The following is a 26,289-nucleotide window of genomic DNA, read 5'->3' as shown; positions in this document are numbered from 1 at the left end:
ATGACATGGGATAAATTCAAGGTAAATAGCAATAGTATGGTAATTTGGATTAACAATTTCTTCAGAACTAGCAACCAATCCTTTTTCACTCTTTCCACCCCCATCAACAAATTTGTGTTCCTGAGAACAGCATGAATACTGAAATTCTAATGTTTTGGCCCCTGAATATTCACTGCTTCCTGGCTTACCAAACTCATCATGCTGCCCCTTCTGATTGCCCCTAAATCTGTGGCCACTTAAATAATAGTCTAGGCTTATGTCAGCGTTCAAGAGGCAGGAACCATTTCTATGCTGTTTCATTAGGGAGTAGTGAAGCACACATATATATTTTAAATATTTTCTTATTTTAAGAGCATTCTTAAATCATGTCAAAACTTTATTGAATGCCTTATGTAAGTCAGACACTGTAAAAATCACTTTCACTTTTATTATCTTTTATTCCTTATAGCAAACCTCTTACAAAGGTTTTTATTATCCTTGTTTTATGGATGGGGAAACAAAGAGGCATAGAATTTATTTAACACAGGAAGTATTTTACCTATGAACTCTGACTTTAAATACAATTCTTGAAGACATTCCATCCATAATATGTCAGTGACATTCAATCATAATTTTATAGTACATAAAGTTTGTAACCTGTATTAAGCAAAATGAAAATGCAGACTTTTAGTGCTTTATTAAATTATTTTCCTGAGTCCCATGAAAATAATCTAGTTTGCCTTCATTTTTAAATTTTTGGTGTTGAAGTTAATATAGCCATGTGATAAATAGATGAATAATTCAAATTCCAATGATGGCGATTATCCATTAGACATTATCTTATCTGCATTGCTGTGGATACTTTTTATTATGTACAATTACAAAATTTTTAAACCTTTCCAATTTTCTTTCAAATGCATGAAATTTGTCCTTGCTTCAAATTTCAGTTTTCATTTTCATTGTTCCTATGACTAGAATTTTGATTATATTAACCTATTTGTAGTCTACAATTGAATGCAAACATTAAAATTAATAAGAAGAGTTTGAGAAAAATTAATGGTTATCAATGTGCCTGCCAACCAGCTTAAGAAATATAACATTTCCAATCCACTGAATATTTTCTATATGTTCTCTATATATTTTCTATATATTCTATATTCTTATACAACCCCAATTGCCTAAATAGCCACTCCTCTGAATTTATGTTAACCTTAAATTGCTTTTATTTATATTTTTTCCATATATATATATATACATATTTCCATGTATATGAAAAAATATATATTATGTTTATATTATATATAAATAATATATATGTACTACACACACATATACATGCATACATACACACACATACCAAGACAATACTGAAAGTTTTATTACTCATAATGAGGTTTTCTGAAGAGAATAAATAGGTCTGAAAATGACTTGAGGACACAAAGAGCAGGGAATGGTTTTAGCTATTATTATGGTTGGGGTGGAGCCAGGGTGAGACTTCCTGTTCAGACCAGCAGCTTACATGATTTGAACCTCTTATCAGTGCTGAAGGAGGAAGCAATTGGTCTTTATTTTGAGGTTGCCCAAAAATAAGAAGTTGAAAAGTAAAACAAATGTGTGCCTTGGTCATGACCAATGATATCTTGAACTCCAAAGCAGATAAGGGGTGTCTTGATGAAACCTTGTATTGTGACTTTAGTGTAGGCAGAGATATGTATGATTGTGCTTTATATTTTGGGTATGTGTGAAATAAGATATTTCCAATGTTCTTTATTCCAGATGGGGCAACCCTGGATAAGGAATTGTTGTTTTGGCTATTGGCCAGATCAGATGGCCATACCATTGGAAATGGTCCAAGAGTCTGTAAAATTGTGCAGATGGGGCTGTTGTTGCTCAAGCCATCCATTACTAAGAATGGCTATCCAAAGTTTGGCCAATTGTGCTGACCCATCTGTCTTGCTCTCAATCAGAAATACCATGGTTAATCAGAGGATGGGAGAAATTGCCCTTTTAGGGCCCTAGCACATGTAATGGTGGTGCTACCATTCATAAATTATATGAATTCCCTTTGCTGTTCTGTTAGCTAATCCCAAAGGACTCTCATGTAGCCAAGAGATTTGGTAGAGGAATGACTTCATCCAGCAACATGGCATCTAAAAGGGACTAAGGATGGGCAGGCCATCCCTCTTGCATAGCAGATATACTAAAGGGCTCAGTGTTGGTTCTATCCTATTAACACTGTTCTCATTTAGCAAGAGGCCAAGTTTATGGAGTGCTTCCTCCATGACCTAAGTTACAATGGACAGCTGGATATAGAAGTTTCCATGTCTAGTGCCTGTGAAAACTTCTATTTCAATAATACCCACGTGTATGTCCAGCAATTATTGCCCTAAAGGCAGGTAACATGCAGCCAAGAAGAGCAGTTTCTTGCATTAGGAAGCCCATGGATATTTTCTGGCCATAATAGGTGGCTCAAGGAGTCTAGGAGGTATGCAAGTAACTTCCTATATGCTGTAGAGTGAAAGAGTCTCTGGGGGGGCACTGTTTGAAGTATCTATTATATTGTAATTTGGACAGACTCTAGAGTTTTTGTTGGAAGGAGGGCCATTCAAAGATGGTCAAATTATGAATAAGGGCATTTCTGGGCTTTAGCAAAATTTTAAATAAGGAATATGTTTCTTTTAAAACCCCAGAAGCCCTAAAAGATATTGAGTTCATTTTAATACTGTGGGTGCCAGTTCAGCAGTTATTTCTTAACAAGTCAGGATGAAATGTCTCATCAACTGACCAAATGATGTCACAAAATTTATTGAAGTAGTGGGGACCAGTACATTATGTGTGACAGTAGCCTGTTCTTTTTTAGAGCTCCTTTGTGAGTATTTGGATGTCCTGACTTTGTATGTCAAATGAACGTACTCACAGAAAAATGTTACTGCTGTGATGATATATCTGTGTTCCTGGAGAAAGTTGGATGCAGTTGAGCCTTTGTCTGCAAATATTGTGTGTGATGGAACAGCTATTACACCCCATGGGTTGACAGATAAAGGTGTACCATGTCTTTTTGAAGGTGAAGGCACACTATACTTGAAAGGCATAGGTCCTGAATGGAATATAGCTGAATCTATGATGGCAAGGTATCCACCAGTTGCTGATTAAATGGTGTCAGTAATTCCTTTTTTTTTTTAACATCTTTATTGAAGTATAACTGCTTTAAAATTGTGTGTTAGTTTCTCCTGTATAACAAAGTGAATCAGCTATATGCATATATACATCCCCATATCTCATTCCTCTTGCATCTCCCTTCCACACTCCCTATCCCACCCTTCTAGATGGTCACAAAGCACTGAGCTGATCTCCCTGAGCTATGCGGCTGCTTCCCAATAGTTATCTATTTTACATTTGGTAGTGTGTATATATGTCCATGCCACTCTCTCATTTTGTCCCAGCTTAGCCTTCCCCCTCCCCGTGCCCTCAAGTCCATTCTGTATGTCTGCATCTTGATTCCTGTCCTGCCCTAGGTTCTTCAGAACAATGTCTTTTTTTATTAGATTCCATATATATGTGTTAGCATACAGTATTTGTTTTTCTCTTCCTCACTTACTTCACTCTGTATGACAGTCTCTATGTCCATCCACCTCACTACAAATAACTCCATTTCATTTATTTTATGGCTGAGTAATATTCCATTGTATATATGTGCCACATCTTCTTTATCCATTCATCTGTTGATGGACACATAGGTTGCTTCCATGTCCTGGATATTGTAAATAGTGCTGCAATGAACATTGTGGTATATGACTCTTTTTGAATTATGGTTTTCTCATGGTATATGTCCAGTTGTGGGAGTGCTGGGTCATATGGTAGCTCTATTTTTAGGTTTCTGAGGAACCTCCATACTGTTCTCCACAGTGGCTGTATCAATTTACATCCCCACCAACAGTGCAAGAGTGTTTGCTTTTCTCCACACCCTCTCCAGCACTTATAGTTTGTAGAGCTTTTGATAATGGACATTCTGACCAGTGTGAGGGGATACCTCATTGTAGTTTTGATTTGCATTTCTGTAATGATTAGTGATGTTGAGCATCCTTGCATGTGTTTGTTGGCAATCTGTATATCTTCTTTGGAGAATAATCTGTTTCGGTCTTTTGCCCATTTTTGGATTGGGTGTTTTTTTTTTTTTTTTTTTTGATATTGAGCTGCATGAGCTGCTTATGTATTTTGGAGATTAATGCTTTCTCAGTTGCTTTATTTGCAAATATTTTCTCCCATTCTGAGGGCTGTCTTTTTGTCTTTTTTATAGTTTCCTTTGCTGTGCAAAAGCTTTTAAGTTTCATTAGGTCCCATTAGTTTATTTTTGTTTTAATTTCCATTTCCCTAGGAGGTGGATGAAAAAGGATCTTGCTGTAATTAATGCCATGGAATGTTGTGCCTATGCTTTCCTCTAAGAGTTTTATGGCGTGTGGCCTTACATTTAGGTCTTTAATCCATTTTGAGTTTATTTTTCTATATGGTGTTAGGGAGTGTTCTAGTTTCATTCTTTTATGTGTAGCTGTCCAGTTTTTCCAGCACCACTTATTTAAGAGGCTGTCTTTTCTCCACTGTATATTCTTGCCTCCTTTTTCAAAGATAAGGTGACCGTATGTGCGTGGGTTTATCTCCAGGCTTTCTATCCTCTTCCATTGATCTATGTTTCTGTTTTTTGTGCCAGTACCATACTGTCTTGATTATTGTAGCTTTGTAGTACAGTCTGAAGTCAGGGAGCCTGATTCCTCCAGCTCCATTTTGCATTCTCAAGATTGATTTGGCTATTCGGGGTCTTTTGTGTTTTCATACAAATTGTAAATTTTTTTTTCTTGTAGTCCTGTGAAAAATGCCATTGGTCGTTTGATAGGGATTGCATTGAATCTGTAGATGGTTTTGGGTAGTATAATCATTTTCACAATGTTGATTCTTCCAATCCAAGAACATTGTATATCTCTCTATCTCTTTGTATCATCTTTAATTTCTTCATCAGTGTCTTATAGTTTTCTGCATACAGGTCTTTTGTTTCCTTAGCTAGGTTATTCCTAGGTTTGTTTGTTTTTTTTTTTTTTTCTTTTGGTTGCAATGGTAAATGGAAGTGTTTCCTTAATTTCTCTTTCAGATTTTTATCATTAGTGTGTAGGAATGCAAGAGATTTCTGAGCATTAATTTCATATCCTGCTACTTTACCAAATTCACTGATTAGCTCTAGTAGTTTTCTGGTAGCATGTTTAGGATTCTCTATGTATAGTATCATGTCATCTGCAAACAGTGACAGTTTTACTTCTTCTTTTCCAATTTGGATACTTTTATTTCTTTTTCTTTTCTGAATGCTGTGGCCAAAACTTCCAAAACTATGTTGAATAATAGTGGTGAGAGTGGGCAACCTTGTCTTGTTCCTTATCTTAGTGGAAATGGTTTCAATTTGTCACCATTGAGAATGATATTGTCTGTGGGTTTGTCATATATGGCCTTGGTAATGTTGAGGTAAGTTCTCTCTATGCCTACTTTCTGGAAGGTTTTTTATCATAAATGGGTGTTGAATTTTGTTGAAAACTTTTTCTGCATCTATTGATATTATCATATGTTTTTTGTCCTTCAGTTTGTTAATATGGCTTATCACATTGATTGATTTGCATATATTTAAGAACCCTTGCCTTCCTGGGATAAACCCCACTTAATCATGGTATATGATCCTTTTAATGTGCTGTTGGGTTCTGTTTGCTAGTATTTTGTTGAGCATTTTTTGCATCTACGTTCATCAGTGATATTGGCCTGTAGTTTTCTTTCTTTGTGACATCTTTGTCTGGTTTTGGTATGAGGGTAATGGTGGCCTCATAGGGTTTGGGAGTGTTCCTCCCTCTGCTATATTTTGGAAAACTTTGAGAGGGATAGGTGTTAGCTCTTCTCTAAATGTTTGAGAGAATTTGCCTGTGAAGCCATCTGGTCCTGGGCTTTTGTTTGTTGGAAGATTTTAAATCACAGTTTCAATTTCAGTGCTTGTGATTGGTCTGTTTATATTTTCTATGTTTTCCTGGTTCAGTCTCAGAAGGTTGTGTTTTTCTAAGAATTTGTCCATTTCTTCCAGATTGTCCATTTTATTGGCATTTAGTTGCTTGTAGTAATCTCTCATGATCCTTTGCATTTCTACTGTGTCATTGTTACTTCTCCTTTTTCATTTCTAATTCTATTGATTTGAGTCTTCTCCCTTTTCTTCTTGATGAGTCTGGCTAATGGTTTATCAATTTTGTTTATCTTCTCAAAGAACCAGCTTTCAGTTTTATTGATTTTTGCTCTTGTTTCCTTCCTTTCTTTTTCATTTATTTCTGATCTGATCTTTATGATTTCTTACCATCTGCTAACTTTGGGGTTTTTTTATGCGCTTCTTTCTCTAATTGCTTTAATTTTAAGGTAATTCTTAATTCTAGTTTAATTTAATGTAATCTATTACTACTTAGTTACTCTTCATAACTGTTTGATTTAATTTTTTGCTTGGTGAGTCAGAGTGCCTTTGTCTATGACAGAATATTTTATGACTATGATGAATTTGGGCAAAACAAGAGTTCTCATGGTTAAGGTGGAGTATACCTGTTTTCCTCTATTTTACCTTTGGTAACTCCTCTCAGGTTAAAGAGGAAACTTTGTTTAAAACCATTGGGATTCAGGGACTTCCCTGGTGGCACAGTGGTTAAGAATCTGCTTGCCAATGCATGGGACATGGGTTCGATCCTTGGTCTGGGAAGATCTCACATGCCACGGAGCAACTAAGACTGTGTGCCACACCTACTGAGCAACAAGAGAAGCTACCACAATCAGAAGCCGGCACACTGTAATGAAGACCCAATGCAGCCTAAATAAAGAAATTATTTATTTTTAAAATTTTTGAGATTCACAGAATAAACTATAATTTATGCCCTAATATTAATTAAGGCCATGAAGTTTTGCAACCTGGTAAATTTCAACACAATTTAAAATTAATTCACGGGCTTCTCTGGTGGCGCAGTGGTTGAGAGCCCGCCTGCCGATGCAGGGGATGAGGGTTCGTGCCCCAGTCCGGGAGGATCCCACATGCCGTGGAGCGGCTGGGCCTGTGAGCCATGGCCGCTGAGCCTGCACGTCCGGAGCCTGTGCTCCGCAACGGGAGAGACCGCAGCAGTGGGAGGCCCGTGTACCACAAAAAAAAAAAAAAATTAATTCACAACCTATGTTTGTGAACTATGTTGTAGAGGCAGCAAAACCATCAGTGCCATTTTATTTTTCTTTTTATGTAAATTCTTTTAGTAAATTTTGAATCTCGCATCGAAATTAGAAAATTGCAGACATATGACTCAGTTTTCTGTTTCTTCACCCTGTATCTAGTTTCTTTATATATTTTTTTAATAGTTCTGTATATAATGCAGGGGGTTTAGATGAGTTCTCTTCACTCTGCTTATATGTATATCTTTCCTCCTCCAGAGAATTTCAAGTAATTATTGTAAAATTTAAGAGCTTCTCCTATAGTAATTGTAGCTTTACTGAGTTTAGGGACTTAGGATTAAGTCAAGTTTGAATTCATACTTTGGCTGTGCCAGGATGATGTCTTGGATTTCTTTCTTGTAACCAGAAGGATCATGATCTTCTGGTAAAAGAGGAATAGGTAACACTGACAGAAAAGACATTTTTAAAATTTATTTATTTATTTATTTATTTTAGTGTCTTAGCAAGCCACCTGCTTTTAGGAATGTAAAAATTAGTACACCACATAGTGACTACCCTTCCTCCATAGGAGTTGGCACCCAGTGGGTCTTGCAGGGTTGTCAGTCTTCCTGTGTGCTCTACAGGATGGAAGTCTTAACCTAGCTGGGACATCAATCCAACAGTCACATGGATAGAGTATTTCTCTGGAGCCTAGTTTCAGTCACTGCTTATGATGGAATTGAGAAATGTTTCAGTCTGAGATATTAATAAATCCACATTGAGGCACTTGCCCCAGGGTCAGTGTAAAGAGAGCCCTAATCCTTTAATGCTGTTCTTAAAAACTAGTATCAAGGGCTTCCCTGGTGGCACAGTGGTTGAGAGTCCGCCTGCCGATGCAGAGGACACGGGTTTGTGCCCCGGTCCGGGAAGATCCCACATGTTGCGGAGTGGCTGGGCCCGTGAGCCATGGCCGCTGAGCCTGTGCATCCAGAGCCTGTGCTCCACAACGGGAGAGGCCACAACAGTGAGAGTCCCGTGTACCACAAAAACAAAACAAAACAAAACGAAACTAGCATCAAGACTTCTGATTTAGATAAGCTACATCTGTAACAGAAGCTTGATGGACCTAAGTAAATTCAGCACAAAGCAGCATAGTTCAAAGTGCAAAACAACTCAAAAATAAAATACTCTAGACAGCAGGAAATACAGCCAGCTAGCAAACCAAAGCAAGAGAAGAGAGACTCCCAGTGGTGGTGATCATCTATACATGGCTGTCTGAGGCAATTATCTTGTAGTTGTCACATGGCAAGATGGAATCTCCCACCTAAAATCTAGTACAGATATTGAGATGCCACACTTGGACTAAGAGGTTTGAAAAGGTTTATACTCAAATAAGGTTTTCTGAAAGAGTAAGGCAGCTAACACACGGGTCCAGAAATATGTTGAAAGAACAAGGAGGGAGAACTGGCTTTGTCTGTTACTATGGTTAAAGGCTGGATTTGCCTGTATGAGGCAAATGAGTGTTTCCATGACTGATCTGCGGTTTGCAGGTTCTAGTACCATTTTCAATATTTGTGTCCCCTCTGCTCCCCTCCCAACCACCACCAAGAAATTCTCAGACACTATCTAGGGGTCCTACAATTCAACTCAATTCTGATACTATCTGCCCAGAGATAGCATCAGATTCCACAGATTGAGGGCTTAATCCCACAAGACAGCTCCCCCCCATTCAGAGCCCATCACAAGTTTAGTTTGTGACCTTTCTTCTGACCAATGAGCTGTAAGTCAGAGGTCCCCACCACCCCCTCCTTTGGTTTGATTCACTTGCTAGTGCGCCTCACAGAATTCAGGAAGATGGTTTACTCATTAGATTCCTGATTCATTACAAAGGATATCAAAAGATGTGAATCAACCGCCAGATGAAGAGGTATATAAGGTGAGGTCCTGAACAGAGGAGCTTCTGTCTTCATGGAATTTGGGGCCTGGTATGGTAGCACGTGGAAGCAGTCTGCTTTTCCGACCTGGAAACTCTTTGAACCCCATTCTTTTCTGTTTTTACAGAGGCTTCATTACATAAGCATGATTGATTGAATCATAAACCCTGGCAGTTGATTCAGCCTCCAGACCCTCCTCTGTCCCCAGAGGTTAAGGGGATGAGATTAAAAGTTCAAATCCTCTAATCACATGATTGGTTCTCCTGATAACAAGCCGAAATATTTAATTGTGGTTCCAAAGTCGCTTCATTAACATAACAAAAGACACCTTAATTATTCTCACCACTGGAGATTCCAAGGGTTTTAGGAGCTGTGTGCCATAAGACAAAATATATATTTCCTATTATAAATTACAGTATTACAAATCTGAACTTCCCACTGGCACCAAAGGAGGGAGAACCTGGGCTTTTTTTTTGATTTGTTCAGATTTGGTCAAGAAGGGTGAGGGAGGAGGTGTCAGCACTCAAATGTCAAAAATGGAATCAGACTCCTCAATAACTTTTTAAAAATTATCAGGTTTAGGGCTTCCCTGGTGGCACAGTGGTTAAGAATCTGCCTGCCAAGGCAGGGGACACGGGTTTGAGCCCTGGTCCAGGAAGATCCCACAAGCTGCAGAGCAACTAGGCTTGTGTACCACAACTACTGAGCCTGCGTTCTACAGCCTGCACTCTAGAGCTTGTGATCCACAACTACTGAAGCCCTCGTGACTGGAGCCCATGCTCCGCAACAAGAGAGGCCACCACAATGAGAAGCCTGCACACTACAATGAAGAGTAGCCCCCGCTCGCTGCAACTAAAGGAAGCCCACACTCATCAACAAAGACCCAACACAGCCAAAAATATACAAATAAAATAGATAAATTTATAAAAAAAGAATTATCAGGTTTATTAATTTATTTTAATTGCCATATAACATTCTTTTGAACAAATGTAACATGATTTATCCATTCTATTATTGATATGTTAGAGTTGTTTCACTTTTCTTAAGAAAATCAGCTGCTGTATGAATTTCTGAAATGCTGCTCCTCCAGCTCTCTAGGCAATCACGTTCCAGCAACTTTGCATATGCTCTTTCCTCTGCCTGGAATCCTGGTTCACAGACATGCATAGCTGCCTCATTCACCTCATTCAGATCTTTTCTCAAACTGCCATTTCTAAAGAAAATGTCTCATCAATTTCCACTATTGAGGTACCCTTTTTTGCTTTATTTTTCTTATCAACATCAGAATTATTTTACTTACTTGGTTTAATATTTGTCTCTTCCCACTTGAATGTAGGCTCCATGAATGCAGGGAACTTTGTTTTGTTCACTGTTATATCTTCAATATCTTGATCAGTGCCTGGTGCAATGTAGAAATTCAAACAATTTTCAGGGAATGAAAATGCATTTTTTGTGTAAATGAGCAAGAGTTTCTCAAGACATATACCTAACAAAGAAGTTTCTGGGTAGTAGTGTATAGTCGTGTTTACCTTAATAGGTAATGCTAGTTTTAAAAAGTTGTACCAAATAAGAGCTCTGAACGCTCACAAATACAGGTTAATGACCATTTTTCCCCTTTTTTCTCCTCTTTTTCTCCTCCTCCTCTTCTTTCTTCTCACTCTTTCTTTCTCTTTTTCTTGTTGTCATTTGTCAATCTGAAGATTGCAAAATTATATCTTTGTGGTTTTAATTTGTATTTTCCTAAAAATCAATATGGTTCCTTGCTAATAAAAGTATAGTTCATATGTTTTGCCTCTTTTTTTTTCCAGATATTTTTCATCTCAGTGCATTATAATTGTTATATATTCTGGACATTAAATTTGTAGCTATCATTATTATTGGAAATATGTATTATACATTTGTTTTGTCTTATAATTTTCACCTTAAAGATTTTATATAACTTCAGATTTATTTCTAAATATATCACATTCTATCAATATTTTAAATGGAATATTTTTAAAAGGACATTTTAAATATTCATTGTTAGTATATAATATGCACTTTTTTACACTGATTTTATATAAAACATTGATAAACATTTTTATTATAATAAATTAATATAGCTATATTAGTACATTAACTTTGGATATGGCAGTCTGATTTTCTTCCTTGCAAAGCATATGTTCTATTCTTTAACTTTCTGATATTAATGCACTGGTTACTATCTCTGGTTCAGTGTTGGATAGAAGTCATAATAGTAGGCAACATACCACTGAGTATAATGTCTATTGTGCTTTTGGTTTATTATTTTTATTGTTCAACAGATTTAGGAAATTCCTCTCTATTTCTGTTTCATAGGAACTTTAATCAGATGTGTCTAATTAGGTACATCAGATTATTTTTTCTACATGCATTTTTATGATCGTATAACATTCAATAAAGTAAATATAAAAATGTAAACCATAATAGAATATCATCAAATCTGAATCAGAAACTTTGTTGTCCATTTTTTTCGTTTCTAATAATCTTCCCTCTTCAACAACCCTTCATGACATGTGTTCATCAGGACTCCTGGCTTCATTGAGAGATACTGATACCTTCTTGGGAGCATTAAACCTTCTTTTGTTAGCTTATTACATCTGACTTTCCTTGATGTAATGATGATTGTCTTTGGTTATTTAGTTTTCTATTACTTGTTTTTCAAGACCTTCTGTGCCTTCTGTGACAGTGTGAAAAGTTGTTTGGATGAAGCTGGTATTTTTAGAGTATTTCTGTAGGTAATACTTGAGGCATATTGTAATAGTAGTGTACACATCTATATTTGTGTCTACGTGAAAACTTTCTATGAAATATTTTTCCCAAACAATATTATATTATTGACAACAAGGAAAACATGATGAGTGAATGATTATTAAATCCTTTACTTCACTGTATTCTTAATAGAGGAGTTTCCTGAAATATAATTACTGATAGGCAGAGTCTGTTCACTGAATGTGTGGAATGTGCTAACAGACAATCTGATAATTATGTCTTCAATCATCTGTCTCCCTCCATGGTCTTTACACATATTTTATCAGAATTCCCTTTTCCATCCCTTGTCTATAGATTTCACACATTACATGTTTTCATAGTTTTCTAGTACCTTTTAGCTTAAGTTCAATGTCATTTTCAGGTATGTGAAAGACAGTCCAATCTAAACTGATGCTTTAATCTTGTATTCAATTTTAATTTTCTTCCATCCTCTAGGTTAAGCCTGGCCCATGACCTGTATGGGGAGGTCATCAAGGAGATGTGGTCACTGCTCATCTTTGGTTTACCCTCTCTCCTTCCTATCCTGCTACTCTGGATACTCAAGGCTTGAGGAAAGGAAAGGGATTGGTAGAGAAAAGTAACAGTGTCCTTTACTTGGTTGTAGGTTCTCTGATCTGTCAGAGGACTCCCTCAGAGAATAGGCTCAAATTTGAATCCTTTGTTATGAGCTCTTTGGAGAAGAAGGTGAAAAGTAGACACTAGTCTCTACTTTCTCTGAATTCCTGAAGACTCATGATGGTTTCCCAAAGTTTTTGAGTACCCTGCTAAATGCCTGGGTTCATATAACCGTACAGACAACACCTGTCGTGTTTAACTCAGCAACTTCCAGATAGGGAAAGAGAGAGATGCTTTTCCCATTTTCTTGTAAAAATCTGCAAACATGTCTCCTCAAGGACTAAAAATGGGAGGATTCTTCACAAAATCTTCCATTGTAATGAACGTTTACCTTTCTTTTTGTAAAGGCTAAACATAAGTGACTAATGTGGTCACTTCTTAATAAGACCTTAATTGTAGTTCTGGGTTTTTTGTTTGTTTTTCTGTTTTGTTTTTGTTTTTTCGTGGTACGTGGGCCTCTCACTGTTGTGGCCTCTCCCGTTGTGGAGCCCAGGCTCCGGACATGCAGGCTCAGCGGCCATGGCTCACGGGCGCAGCCGCTCCACGGCCTGTGGGATCTTCCCAGACCGGAACACGAACCCATGTCCCCTGCATCGGCAGGTGGACTTTCAACCACTGCGCCACCAGGGAAGCTCTGTTTTTTTGTTTAATAATATGGGAGTTACTTGTTTCCTTTCTCCTCTGCTTTAGGATTTAGGCAAAATCCTAGAAGACCAAAAAGCAAAACAAAACAAAACAGCAACAACAGATTTCTATTCCAAATTCTGTTTTATAGCTATGGAGGGTGTGTGTAGACTAGTTTTGCTGGTATTTAATTTCTTTAGTAATTCAAGTGTCTGCCTCAAGGATGCTCTTTAAAAAAAAACAAAAAAAAACCTTTCCTTTTCCAGGTGCTTGTACAAATGAAAAAGAAAGGTAAGATAAACAAAGTTCATGAAAATTTCATTTTTACTATCCCAAACATATAATGAAAATTATAACTTATAAAGAGTAAAGCACTGTGAGAAATATTGCATCTGTATTGCTTATTTTTTAACCTGATGGCCAAAAATAAAATGCTAGGATTTGTTTCCACAAGAAAATAGTAACCTTACCAAAATGAACTGTACTATAAGTTATGTAAATACTGAGATATAGAGGCAAACAAATAGATATAATTTTATATTATTGAGTAACTTGCAAAGATGAATGTGGTCATATTATACTTGTGTTGTACAACTGGGGATTTTTTGGAACTCCAGAGAAAAAACTTTGATTGTTATTGATCATTCCTATTATCCTCCAGCCATTATTGGAAAATTTTAACTATTAAGTGCTGGGGCCATAAAGTTAGTTATCACTAAGCTCGAAAGTATTATGTTTTATATTTGTGAGTTACTTTCTCAAATTAGGACAAAAACTCTGCAACAGATTTCATGAACACATGCTCTTTTCCCCTTCCTTCTTCTAGCATCAATGCTTCTGTGTTGCAGTTAATTTAATTAGTGCTTTAGTGAATTGCTCTCCATGTCAACTTGGACAATTTCTTCCCTATATGTTTTTATTTCTAAATGTAATTTGGCTTAGACTTTATAGACATTATATGGAAATTTCCAGCTAACTACATGACACCATGTTTTTTGGGGAAGGAAGAAAACAACAAATGAAAGAAAAAAAATCATTAATCCCTGTAGATAATTTACTTTATATAAAAGTTTTTTTTTAAATGGTTTTACCACTGCCTATGTGTGAAACTAGCATCATTACATCAGTCTGTTTCAGTCATTGTGTCTGTGTCTGTGAATCAATAATTATTCAATTACTTTAAATAATTTTGAAAGAATCTCTCATTTGGGACTATCAGGAAGCTAATTTTATAGAAATTGAACTGACAAAATATTTTGTCCCTTCCTACCTGATGTATAAGTAAAAAAAAAAAAAAAATCAATAAAAATCAATTGAAATGTGTTTTCAATTCAAACAGTCATATTATTATTCCAGCTGCTGCAGTACAGAAGATTATTTTACATAGAAGCAACTGTGCCTGTATGTGTGTTTGTATACTGCATCCATATGTAAATAGGAAGGAAACAATGACTAACACAGATCCTACAAGTTGATGATGTCTTTCCTCCATAAGCTCTTTGGTTGCAAATACTATTTATCATTTTGTTTTACAAAAATCAAGGAACATTTGGAAATCTTAAAATGAATAGTAAATTTGGATTTAACAGATTTGCAACATATGTAATGTATGCACATCTACCATCACCCATATAACATTGACTAAGAAGTTAATGGGCAATACTGACCAAACCTAATGCTTCAGGGAGAACCTTTTAAAGTTTAACAGGCATTGTCATGGCACTTCACACAAGGAGATATATTTTCAGCTCTGTCTTTAGTCAGGAGGTTACTCTTCCTGCTCAAGAAATTTAGAATATCTTTACCATCACCTCATCCTATAGAGTGAAGACACATACAGAGCCTTCTTGCATGCAACAACCATCCCCAAGTTTAATGAACAAAGACTGAGCATCATTTGTAACTGAGCAGAGCAGACTGCTTTATGTGACAACCTGGCCAAGTCAGAATATATACTTACCCACAAGTTAAAACGTATCAGGTTTCATTTAATAAAAAGGACCTGGGACATTAATTAGAGCTCATCGGTGTTTTGTAGTTCTGAGGACCCAGTTGTGAAGATCACATAATGGATCTGAAGTCACACTGACTAGATAAGGATATGATAGTCAAGATGGAAACAGAGGAGCAAAGGAATAGGAGGAGAAGAGGAATTGACATATGATTGCAGAGATTCTAATTTTATTTTTATTTCAAGGATTAATACATTATGAAAAATAACTAATGAAAAAAAAATAAGGTCATGATTGAGCTGTTGTGATTCATGGCAAAACAATCATGACAATCTAAAAGTAGAAGAAATATCATTGGTAATAAGATATTATTATTATATTACTGTAATAAGAAGTACATGGTAAAATGAAAAATCTTAGCATAGTTGGAGCATAGATACCTACAAGCAATTATTTCCTAGGGTATTAGGTCATTAAAAGAAAGGGGATGTGATTAAGCTAATAAACACATATCATTGAAAAAAAAAGTCAAAGCCTCTCTCTTTTTTTTTTTTTTAAGTTTAATGAATTTTACTAAAATTTCATGATTTGGCAGGTGAGAAAAATCCAAACTCACCATTAAGGGCCTACTGAAAAACACACCTGCCTCATCCTTTCAGCAAAGGTACATCATTATCACATGGCTCCTATGCAAATTTTGAACCTGGAGAGGGGTAATAACCTTATTAGTATATCAAAATCTTGAAGCCATTCAAAGTTCTGGAATTAGAGACAAAGGAAATACTAAATAAGTTTTTTAATACTTTTTTTACATGCACTATAAAATAGAAAATATATGACAGAATATCCTGGATAGACAGAAAAGTCTGTTTTATCTGAAAATTCAACAACATAAACATTCTGTAAAACATGAAAATAATATGAATTTGTTTTATTTATCTCTTGATTTATCCTGAGTTAATTGTAATCAACAAGTATTGTACTTTACATAATTACAAATAAACATTTTGTCTTCCTCTTCCTAAGAAAGATTGGAAGACTGTTTCAGTTCCTTAGTGGAAAAAGCATACAGACATTGCAGGCCAGTGTATGTTGATGTGCCTATGAAAGACATGGGATGACTTGTTCAGTCTTTTCATACATACAAGTTATACTACCTCTATTAGGCTTTAGTTAGAGAATTTATGTACAAATATATGGCATATACATAATGCATATAATCATATCTATGTATTAAAATAAATGCAGATCCTACTACATATGAAACACTAGGATTAGTGTTTTAAATACTATATTAAAAAGTCTAATCTGCATAGCAATCTAAGCAGTCTAAGATGAATGATATTATACTACTGGTTTATGTTTTTCAAAATGTCTCTAGAAGTTTGGACATGGTAGAAAATATCACAGGTATCAGAACATAAACTTAATGGGAATCAAACCCAGCAATTTATGAGTTCAATTTTATATTTTCCCTAGTATTATTTAGAATATCTATAGGTATTATTGTTCTTTCTCATTGTCAATATCCTTAAGTGTTAAAATATGATTTTATCAGTTTATGAATAACATATAATTATAACCCCATTGTTTTAGATATTTAATGTAAAATCTGGCATTGAACAATCCATTCCGTCATTTGCTAAGAGGCTATTGTATTTCAGGATTACAGCAAAAGAAAAATGTATGCATGTGTTCATATGTAATATATAATAAATATACATTATATAAAGATAAAGCCAAAAGTTAAGTCAAAAATTGTCTAGTCCAATAGTAAAATGCATGTAATCAATAAAATTACTACATGTATGACTTACATATAATGTGTCTCTCTCTATATATGTATCTATCTATCTATCTATCTATCTATATATATATGTCTTTAATATTTTTTTAAGAAAAATATTGTTTAGCAGTTATAGAAAAAATTTGCTTGTCTGGAAATATATTCTGGGGGAATACCTTCGATGTTCTTTCAAAGTAGACCCTCAAAAAATTGACAACATACTATAAAAATTCTGAGCTGTAAAGTTCATTTTACAATACTTTGAAATGTATCACCACTTATCTTCATGCCAAGTGACCATTTAGAAATTACAAGTTTCATTCTTTTTCTCCAAAATAAATAAATAGAATTATAGAACATTACATAGAATTATTCTACTTATTCAGATAAGTAGAGATTCATCAGAGTGGGAACTAAGATTTTAAATTTATATACATAATTATTCTACTGGGCTTACTGACATTGTCAATAGCTTTAAAAAATCCATTGAAAAACTAGTGTTCAGTAGAAATACTGACAACAAAGAATACTTTTTTTAAATTTTATTTATTTATTTTTGGTTGTGCTGGGTCTTCATTACTGCACGTGGGCTTTCTTTAATTGTGGCGAGCCAGGGCTACTCTTTGTTGCGGTGTGCAGGTTTCTTATTGCAGTGGCTTCTCTTGTTGTGGAGCACAGGATCTAGGTGTGCGGGCTTCAGTAGTTGTGGCTTGCAGCTCAGTAGTTGTGGCTCGTGGGCTCTAGAGCACAGGCTCAGTAGTTGTGGCACACAGGCTTAGTTGCTCTGTGGCATGTGGGATCTTCCCGGACCAGGGCTTGAACCCATGTCCACTGTACTGGCAGGTGGATTCCTAACCACTGTGCCACCAAGGGAGTCCCAAGAATAATTATTTTAAAGAATACATTCATGAACAATTTGAATGTTATGAAACAAGATAGAGAACTAAATAATGTAAAAGCACTTCTGAAAACCATTAAAATGAAGAGGTTTCCTAGTGAAATTTGTTGGAACCAAGATTGAGTAAAATTCTTAATGTAATTTATTTTCATTTTATTATTACAAAATATTAACTTGTTTTTTGTCTACTAAAAACAATATTGGTCTCTAAACTACTGTTAAGAGATGGTCTACCCTAACATGATAAAGGCTGAAGCTTCATTAAAGCTCTGAAATTTCATAATTTAGAGAAAGAGATATTTTTGTTGGGGTGAATAGGATATGACTATATTTTTCCAAAACCTTTATAATACTGTTAATCTCAATGAAAAAAGTAATACTATATATTTCATTTTAAAACGTTTTACATTAAAGTTAAATTTAGTACTAGTCACAAGAAGAATCAAATATTTATACTAAAGAGAATTTAATATGGTAAAATAAATTGAATTTTAAATTGTATCCAGTTATAATATGGAACATTATTCATTTTTAGAGATTCTTATAAAAATCAATTAAGAAATGAAAATATAAAATGCTAATGCACTTAGATGTAATATCTCATTTCAACTCAAATATTTGACTCTGTGAATATTGTATACATACACACAAAATTTGTGTTTTCATTTTTCTGAGGGTATTGCAATTATGAAATTATATATATATATTACACACACACAAATACACATATCTATGTGTGTATTTTTAATATAAATATGTGTGTATAAATGTAACCACAGAAAAATTATCTTAAGTATATTATATACAGAATAGATGTGAGGATGAAATCCACATATAATTCTTAAATATTTTTGTCTGTTGCTTTAAATTTTCTCTGCAAGTAAATTTTTAAAAACTTATTTTATCTTTAATAATTACCACCATTTTATTACAGTATGAACTTGTTTGAATAAGACATCTCAATAGCCTTTCTTGAATGTGTGTATTCCTATGAGCAGACAGCCACTTTTACATCACCCCCAATAAGTTTCTGCTCATGTGGAATATTCAGACATCTCTCCAATTTTTTTATGAGTTCCCAAATGGCAACTACTATAATCATATTCCCCCAGATCCAGTTGTCACCTGCCATATTTTTTTTCTCTGCCTCAAGACTCCCCTTAGTCAATGCATCACTTGTAAAACTATGCAAAGGAACCTCACCATTGCTAAGGCCAGTAGACAATTTTCCCTGACACTTCTGATTTGAAATCACTAAGAACTTTCTTTCAAAACCCTGCAAGCAAAAACTGGATAACTTGATATAAACATTAGAAAAATCACCACAACAGATCATGTATGGACAGCCTCAGTGCCTACTATTTATGGGTCGCTCATAAAATTCACTGGAATACCGGATGCCATTGCCAGACATTTGATCTGTAAACCAGGAAATTTATCAGATTGCCACTACTATCCTCAGTCCACCACTGAAAGATGCTTAGAGTCCAATATCTAAAAATTTTCTAGACTGACTGCCATGTAAACTAAAAACTGAGTTTTCTACAACCATGAATTTTAATTTTTTCTTTTGTTTCCATAGAAATGGCCCTCATTAAATGCCTGATTGGTAGCACCATAAAAAGGCCTAATTTAGATACCCTCACCCTACTTTCGTTTACAACACTGCCCCTTGAAATAAGACACTACTGTTTAACTCAACTGACCTATTCTCAAGACTAAGACTGTTTCAGTGAGGTTTGGAACAATCCATCAACTCTGTTTCTGGATGGCAAAATTTCTTGGGGAAATTTCAAAAGTGGAGTGGGGGGCAGGAATGAAGGATAGCAGAGTATGCCACCCTCAGAAATGCTACTTTGGCATGAAGATTATTTTGAGCTAAAGGTACATGAAAAACAGCAGATAAAAGAAGAATGTTTTGACCTCCCCTTTCCCTTCTGAAAACAGAAGACAAAACTCCCATGTGAAAGAAATCTTCCCTATACCAGGAGGAAAGAAACATCCGTAGTATCAGAGATGGAACTCAAATCCCAGAGAATTTTTCTGGTGAATTAGAAGCTAAGATGAGCATAGGATAATCTGATATTATCATCTTCTGTACCATAGGAAACTGTGAGCCTGATTATTGAAGTAGTTTATGAACTTCCATATGAAACATCCTTACAGTATCGATTTACTTACCTCTCTCCTGTTCTCTCTCTCTGTTGCTCACTATTTAAAAAAAAAAAAAAAACTTATCTTAAGTTATCCATGTCAGTGTTGCATGCTGAGATCATCAGTGGGAAGTACCCAGAAGTTTCTCAGTTTCCCAGCACCATCTAGTAGAGTTTTTAAGGCTCATCCCTTCAGTGCTACAATCTAAAAACATCTTTTTGTCTGTAGGATCCTTGCTTCACTAATGACTGTGTGTCCCTCTCTTTTCTTCTATTAAAGCCTTTCATACTACAATAAATAGGAGTTCTACTTTCTTGTCTAATCCCTAATAAATGCCCGAGGCTATTCAATTGTTTCAGTAAGAAATAAATGGCAGCTGAATGTATGGAAGTGATGCTAACTAAAATATAACAGCATAAATTTGAAGATAGAAAATTGAATTGACAAGAATTGCTGGTTTATTTCTATAACCAGAACACTTTCTCTGGGCCTATGCTTGGTTTACCCATTTTTCTTCTTATGTGGTTAATGCATAACAAAGCAGAGTTAATGGGACTATTTTTCTGCATTTTTTAAAAAATATGCTCAGAGGTTTAACAGTTTTTTAAACTTACTGTCTCGTTTGACAATGCTCTAGTCATTCAAACTAATTGCTTTTAGTCTCTATGAACATTTTGACAATTGAATCAAACATGGAGTGGAGTTTGCCACTGAGAATTTCTTGGGTTTCCATTATCTACACTTTTTTTTTCCTTCTTCTCCTCTACTTCTTCTACACCAACCCCAAAAGAAAACTAAGCTAAAAAAAAATGTAAACAAAGAAAACAACACAACCAACCCCCCCCCCAAAAAAAAACACACACACCAAAAAAATCAAAGGGATAACTCTCATGAATACTTAAATATTATTTACAGGGATAAGGATGTGGCTTAGTCCACCCAGGCTGCTATAACAAAATACCACAGACTGGGAATCTTATAAACAGCAGAAATTTATTTCTCCCAGTTCTGGAGACTGGAATTCCAAGAGTAGGATTCCAGTACAGTCTGGGGAGGGCCCCTGTCCAGGTTGCAAATTTCTTGTTGTATTTTCACGTGGTAAAAAGGTCTAGGGAGCTCCCTCAGACCTTTTGTAATCTCATTTATGAGGGCAGGGCCCTCATGACCTAATCACTTTCCAGAAGTTTCACCTCCTAATGTAATTACATTGGGCATTAGGATTTCAACATGTGAATTTGAGACAAACATTCAGACCATAATAGAACTAATCCTTGAACATCAGTGTTCTAAAGGAAAGTATGTGAATTGGGAAGAAAAGATAATCTATTTGGCACAGCAAAGATGCAGTTTTAGCAGATACAAAAATAATGTCAATGGGGAATGTCTGAAACCATTCTTGCTTGTCATCACTGGGACTATGAAGGTGCTACTGGTATCTAGTGGGTAGAGGCCAGGGCTACTGCTAAACATTCTACAGTACACAGGACAGCTTCCACAACAACAAAAACAACAAAATTCTATTGTCCAAGATGTTGACTATAAATGTTGAGAAAGATTAGATCACTCCCTAACACCATACACACAGAAATCTCTGGCATTCCTATACACTAAGGATGAAAAATCTGAACGTGAAATCAAGAAAACACTCCCATTTACCATTGCAACAAAAAGAATAAAATACCTAGGAATAAACCTACCTAAGGAGACAAAAGACCTGTATGCAGAAAATTATAAGACACTGATGAAAGAAATTAAAAATGATACAAATAGATGGAGAGATATACCATGTTCTTGGATTGGAAGAATCAACATTGTGAAAATGACTCTACTACCCAAAGCAATCTACAGATTCAATGCAATCCCTATGAAACTACCACTGGCATTTTTCACAGAACTAGAAAACAAAATTTTGCAATTTGTATGGAAACACAAAAGACCCCAAATAGCCAAAGCAATCTTGAGAACGAAAAATGGAGCTGGAGGAATCAGGCTCCCTGACTTCAGACTATACTACAAAGCTACAGTAATCAAGACAGTATGGTACTGGCACAAAAACAGAAATATAGATCAATGGAACAGGATAGAAAGCCCAGAGATAAACCCACGCACATATGGTCACGTTATCTTTGACAAAGGAGGCAGAAATGTACAGTGGAGAAAGGACAGCCTATTCAATAAGTGGTGCTGGGAAAACTGGACAGCTACATGTAAAAGTATGAGATTAGATCACTCCCTAACACCATACACAAAAATAAGCTCAAAATGGATTAAAGACCTAAATATAAGGCCAGAAACTATCAAACTCTTAGAGGAAAACATAGGCAGAACACTCTATGACATAAATCACAGCAAGATCCTTTTTGACCCACCTCCTAGAGAAATGGAAATAAAAACAAAAGTAAACAAATGGGACCTAATGAAACTTAAAAGCTTTTGCGCAGCAAAGGAAACCATAAAGAAGACCAAAAGACAACCCTCAGAATGGGAGAAAATATTTGCAAATGAAGCAACTGACAAAGGATTAATCTCCAAAATTTATAAGCAGCTCATGCAGCTTAATAACAAAAGAACAAACAACCCAATCCAAAAATGGGCAGAAGACCTAAATAGACATTTCTCCAAAGAAGATATACAGACTGCCAACAAACACATGAAAGAATGCTCAACATCATTAATCATTAGAGAAATGCAAATCAAAACTACAATGAGATATCATCTCACACCAGTCAGAATGGCCATCATCAAAAAATCTAGAAACAATAAATGCTGGAGAGGGTGTGGAGAAAAGGGAATCCTCTTACACTGTTGGTGGGAATGTAAATTGATACAGCCACTGTGGAGAACAGTATGGAGGTTCCTTAAAAAGCTACAAATAGAACTACCATATGACCCAGCAATCCCACTACTGGGCATATACCCTGAGAAAACCATAATTCAAAAAGAGTCATGTACCAAAATGTTCATTGCAGCTCTATTTACAATAGCCCAGAGATGGAAACAACCTAAGTGTCCATCATCGGATGAATGGATAAAGAAGATGTGGCACATATATACAATGGAATATTACTCAGCCATAAAAAGAGACGAAATTGAGCTGTTTGTAATGAGGTGGATAGACCTAGAGTCTGTCATACAGAGTGAAGTAAGTCAGAAAGAGAGAGACAAATACCGTATGCTAACACATATATATGGAATTTAAGAAAAAAAAAATGTCATGAAAAACCTAGGGGTGAAACAGGAATAAAGACACAGACTTACTAGAGAATGGACTTGAGGCTATGGGGAGGGGGAAGGGTAAACGGTGACAAAGCAATAAAGAGGCTTGGACATGTATACACTACCAAACGTAAGGTAGATAGCTAGTGGGAAGCAGCCGCATAGCACAGGGAGATCAGCTCGGTGCTGTGTGACCGCCTGGAGGGGTGGGATAGGGAGGGTGGGAGGGAGGGTGACGCAAGCGGGAAGAGATATGGGAACATATGTATATATATTACTGATTCATTTTGTTGTGAAGCTGAAACTAACATACCATTGTAAAGCAATTATGCTCCAATAAAGATGTTTAAAAAATATATATATAAAATAAATAAATAAAATGGAGAATTCTAACCCTTGGGTTAGAATATGAAAAATACCTGTCTATGAAATCATACGTTCTTTAACTGGACCAAGGAAAGTAAAAGAATCTCCTTGGATAAAGTGATTTTTTTTTCTTAAGTTTTCAAGCCAATACACCTCACAAAAACCTCTAAAACAGTATTAGAAACAGGCTTAATGACATGCAGACTATAAATCTGATAGGTGGATTTAAGAGATTTTTCTGTCTAGAGGAAAAGGTGTTTTATATGTTAAGGCATTTCTAGTGCTCTGAAAACCATATAAAGAGGCACCTCTGGGGACCTTCTCTACCCTTTCAGCTGACAGTAATAATTATGTATGTGCTGAATGCTTAGTCACCAATGGCTTGATATTAATGACTGGAGTGCAGGTTTATTTGTGGCCTTAACCATTACACTGTGTATTCCCCTCCTCATTCTAATCATCAAACACCAAAATGCAGTAAGCTTAATGGGGAAAAGACAAATTACCAGATCTTAACAATTTAAATGATTTTGCATTCCTGGTATGCTATTAAGTCAGTTAATTGTGCTTAGAGATACTACATAGAATTCTTGCTCATTGGTTTCTTGTTATTATAGTGGGAAGTTCCACTGATATGACCAGAATCAGTGTTATTATGGACAATGAATTTAAATTCTACACTTAAATGGAGACAATGGTATATAACATAGAAAAGCGAAAGAAAAAAAAATAAAATATATTTATAGGAAGCAAAATGATTTTTAATATATATGTGCAAAAGTCAAAATGTGAAACGGATTTGGGGCAACCAAGAAGAATTTAATTGTTCATATGAGGTAACAAAGAGAAAAACCTGTGAGCTGATCATTATAAATCCATTGTAAGTTAAAAGAGTAGAAAAGATTAACTTAGGGATTTTGGGGCAATTTCTCAAATAAAATTAGGAGAAAAGAAGGAAACTTTAATTTTAGTGTTGAATGAAACCAATAAATCCTTTAAAGAGTGTGTGTGTGTGTGTGTGTGTGTGTGTACATATATAATTCCCCCCCTGAGAAACAGCGCTATGGTTTCATGCTTCACCAAAACAACAAATTTGAATATATATATATGTGTATATATATATATATATATATTTGAATTTTAAACAGGTCAGGTACCAGATTACTTTCCAATAATACATAGTATCCAATTAAATGTTATGTCCCCTTTCAGTGCACTCCACTCTCACCATCCTCTTGGCATAACACTAGTCTATTCCTTGCTTATTAAAATGTACCATATCAAACTCACAGAATATGAAGTTCAAGAAAAATTACAGTAGCAAATGTAACATATAAAATAAAAGAAAGCACCATTCCATGGCAATGTGAGAAAGAAGTCCAATTATTTTTCTGTTATCTTGTAGAGTTTAGATGTCTACATAGTGTTGCTGATAGAGAGAACAGTAGCAGAGTAACTAATATTAGCCATACTTTTTTTAGCCTCAAAATCTTCTTAAAGATGTGCTTCTAAGGATGGCTAGAGAACTGAGAAAAGTGGTGTCATTTCTGATAGGAATTATTGGAATGGTCAAGTTATGTAAAATTCATCAAATCAGCCACATCCTCGTTCTATTTCATCAATATAAAGAGAAGAACATAAATTGTTTTTAACCTGGAGTTTTTCATATAGCAATATCCCCATAATAATAGTAAAAAACTCTAAAAGTTAAAATTATAATGCATAATAAAGTGATCTTTGCTTTGGCAAATTTGAAAATAAAAAGGTTATAGGTCAACATAATTCAAAATGGTCAACATGATGATATCCCTATGACACCTCAGCAGAATCTTGATACATCATCAAAGCCATAGTCTTTTCAAAGATGGTTTATCAGTTATCTCTTTATTCTTGTCCTGTAAACATTCACATACTCAACAGACCTTGTGTTGCTACTATAAAGTCTGCAAATTTTTTTTAAAGGTTAAAAAACATAAAAATGGTGCCAAAGGAAAAGCATCAGATTGAAAAAAAGAAAAGATGAGTTAAAAAAAAAGTCATACCACTATATGAAAATAAATCCTGAGTGTATGCATTTAAAACACTTGTACACACAGCAAATATACAAGGTTAATAAAGCTATTCACTTACTTAAGAAATTTCAAATTCTGGACTCTATTAATCCAAAACAAGGTGTTTATCTTGATTTGACACTGGTTACAGTACATGAGGAAAAGAAAAAAGTGGAGTCATTTGCCAGTGTTCTTTGTTTTCCATATCCATTGGTTTCAGAAACCAATAAAGTTGCTATATTTACAAGGAATGCATCAAAGATTAAAATAGCAGAAGAAAATGCAGCTGCATTTGCAGAAGGAACTAATCTGATTCAGAAGATTTTGAATTATAAAATTCATGCAGATTTTTAAGTGGCTGTTCCTGAAGGAATGCCTGAGATTATTCCATTAAAGAAGAAACTGAAAAAAAAGATTTTCCAAGCTTATTCAAAATTCCATTGGCCATTACATCCCCCAAATTTGAGTTACTTAAAAATGGGCATAAAATTAAGGTAGATGAAGAAAGAGAGAACTTTCTGGAGACCATAATAGCAACATTGGATCAAATGACCAGATAGCTGCAGTGTGCAAACAATTATCAGTGAAGTTTGTAGGACAGACCTCTGAGTTGGGGATCCTCTGTGGTACATGATTTACTTCATAGTCCAAGTGAAGACTTTTACTAAAGATGGAGTCTTTGATGTCTAAACAAGCAAAAATCAACGAAAGAAAAATAAATGTTACCTAG

At 35.3% G+C, this 26,289-nt stretch overlaps 1 pseudogene across 1 annotated transcript; it reads left to right on the top strand.

Annotated features, from left to right (window-relative positions):
- Positions 1-26,289, top strand: LOC307186406 (large ribosomal subunit protein uL1m-like; annotated as a pseudogene). Its single transcript has 2 exons — positions 1-21; positions 25,471-26,289. The product of its transcript is annotated as a large ribosomal subunit protein uL1m-like (transcript).

Source organism: Stenella coeruleoalba, assembly GCF_951394435.1.
Source record: "Stenella coeruleoalba genome assembly, chromosome: 5".
Classification (NCBI taxonomy): Eukaryota; Metazoa; Chordata; class Mammalia; order Artiodactyla; family Delphinidae; genus Stenella; species Stenella coeruleoalba.
Note: the sequence above shows the minus strand (reverse complement) of the source record. Positions and strands in the feature narration are given on the sequence as shown.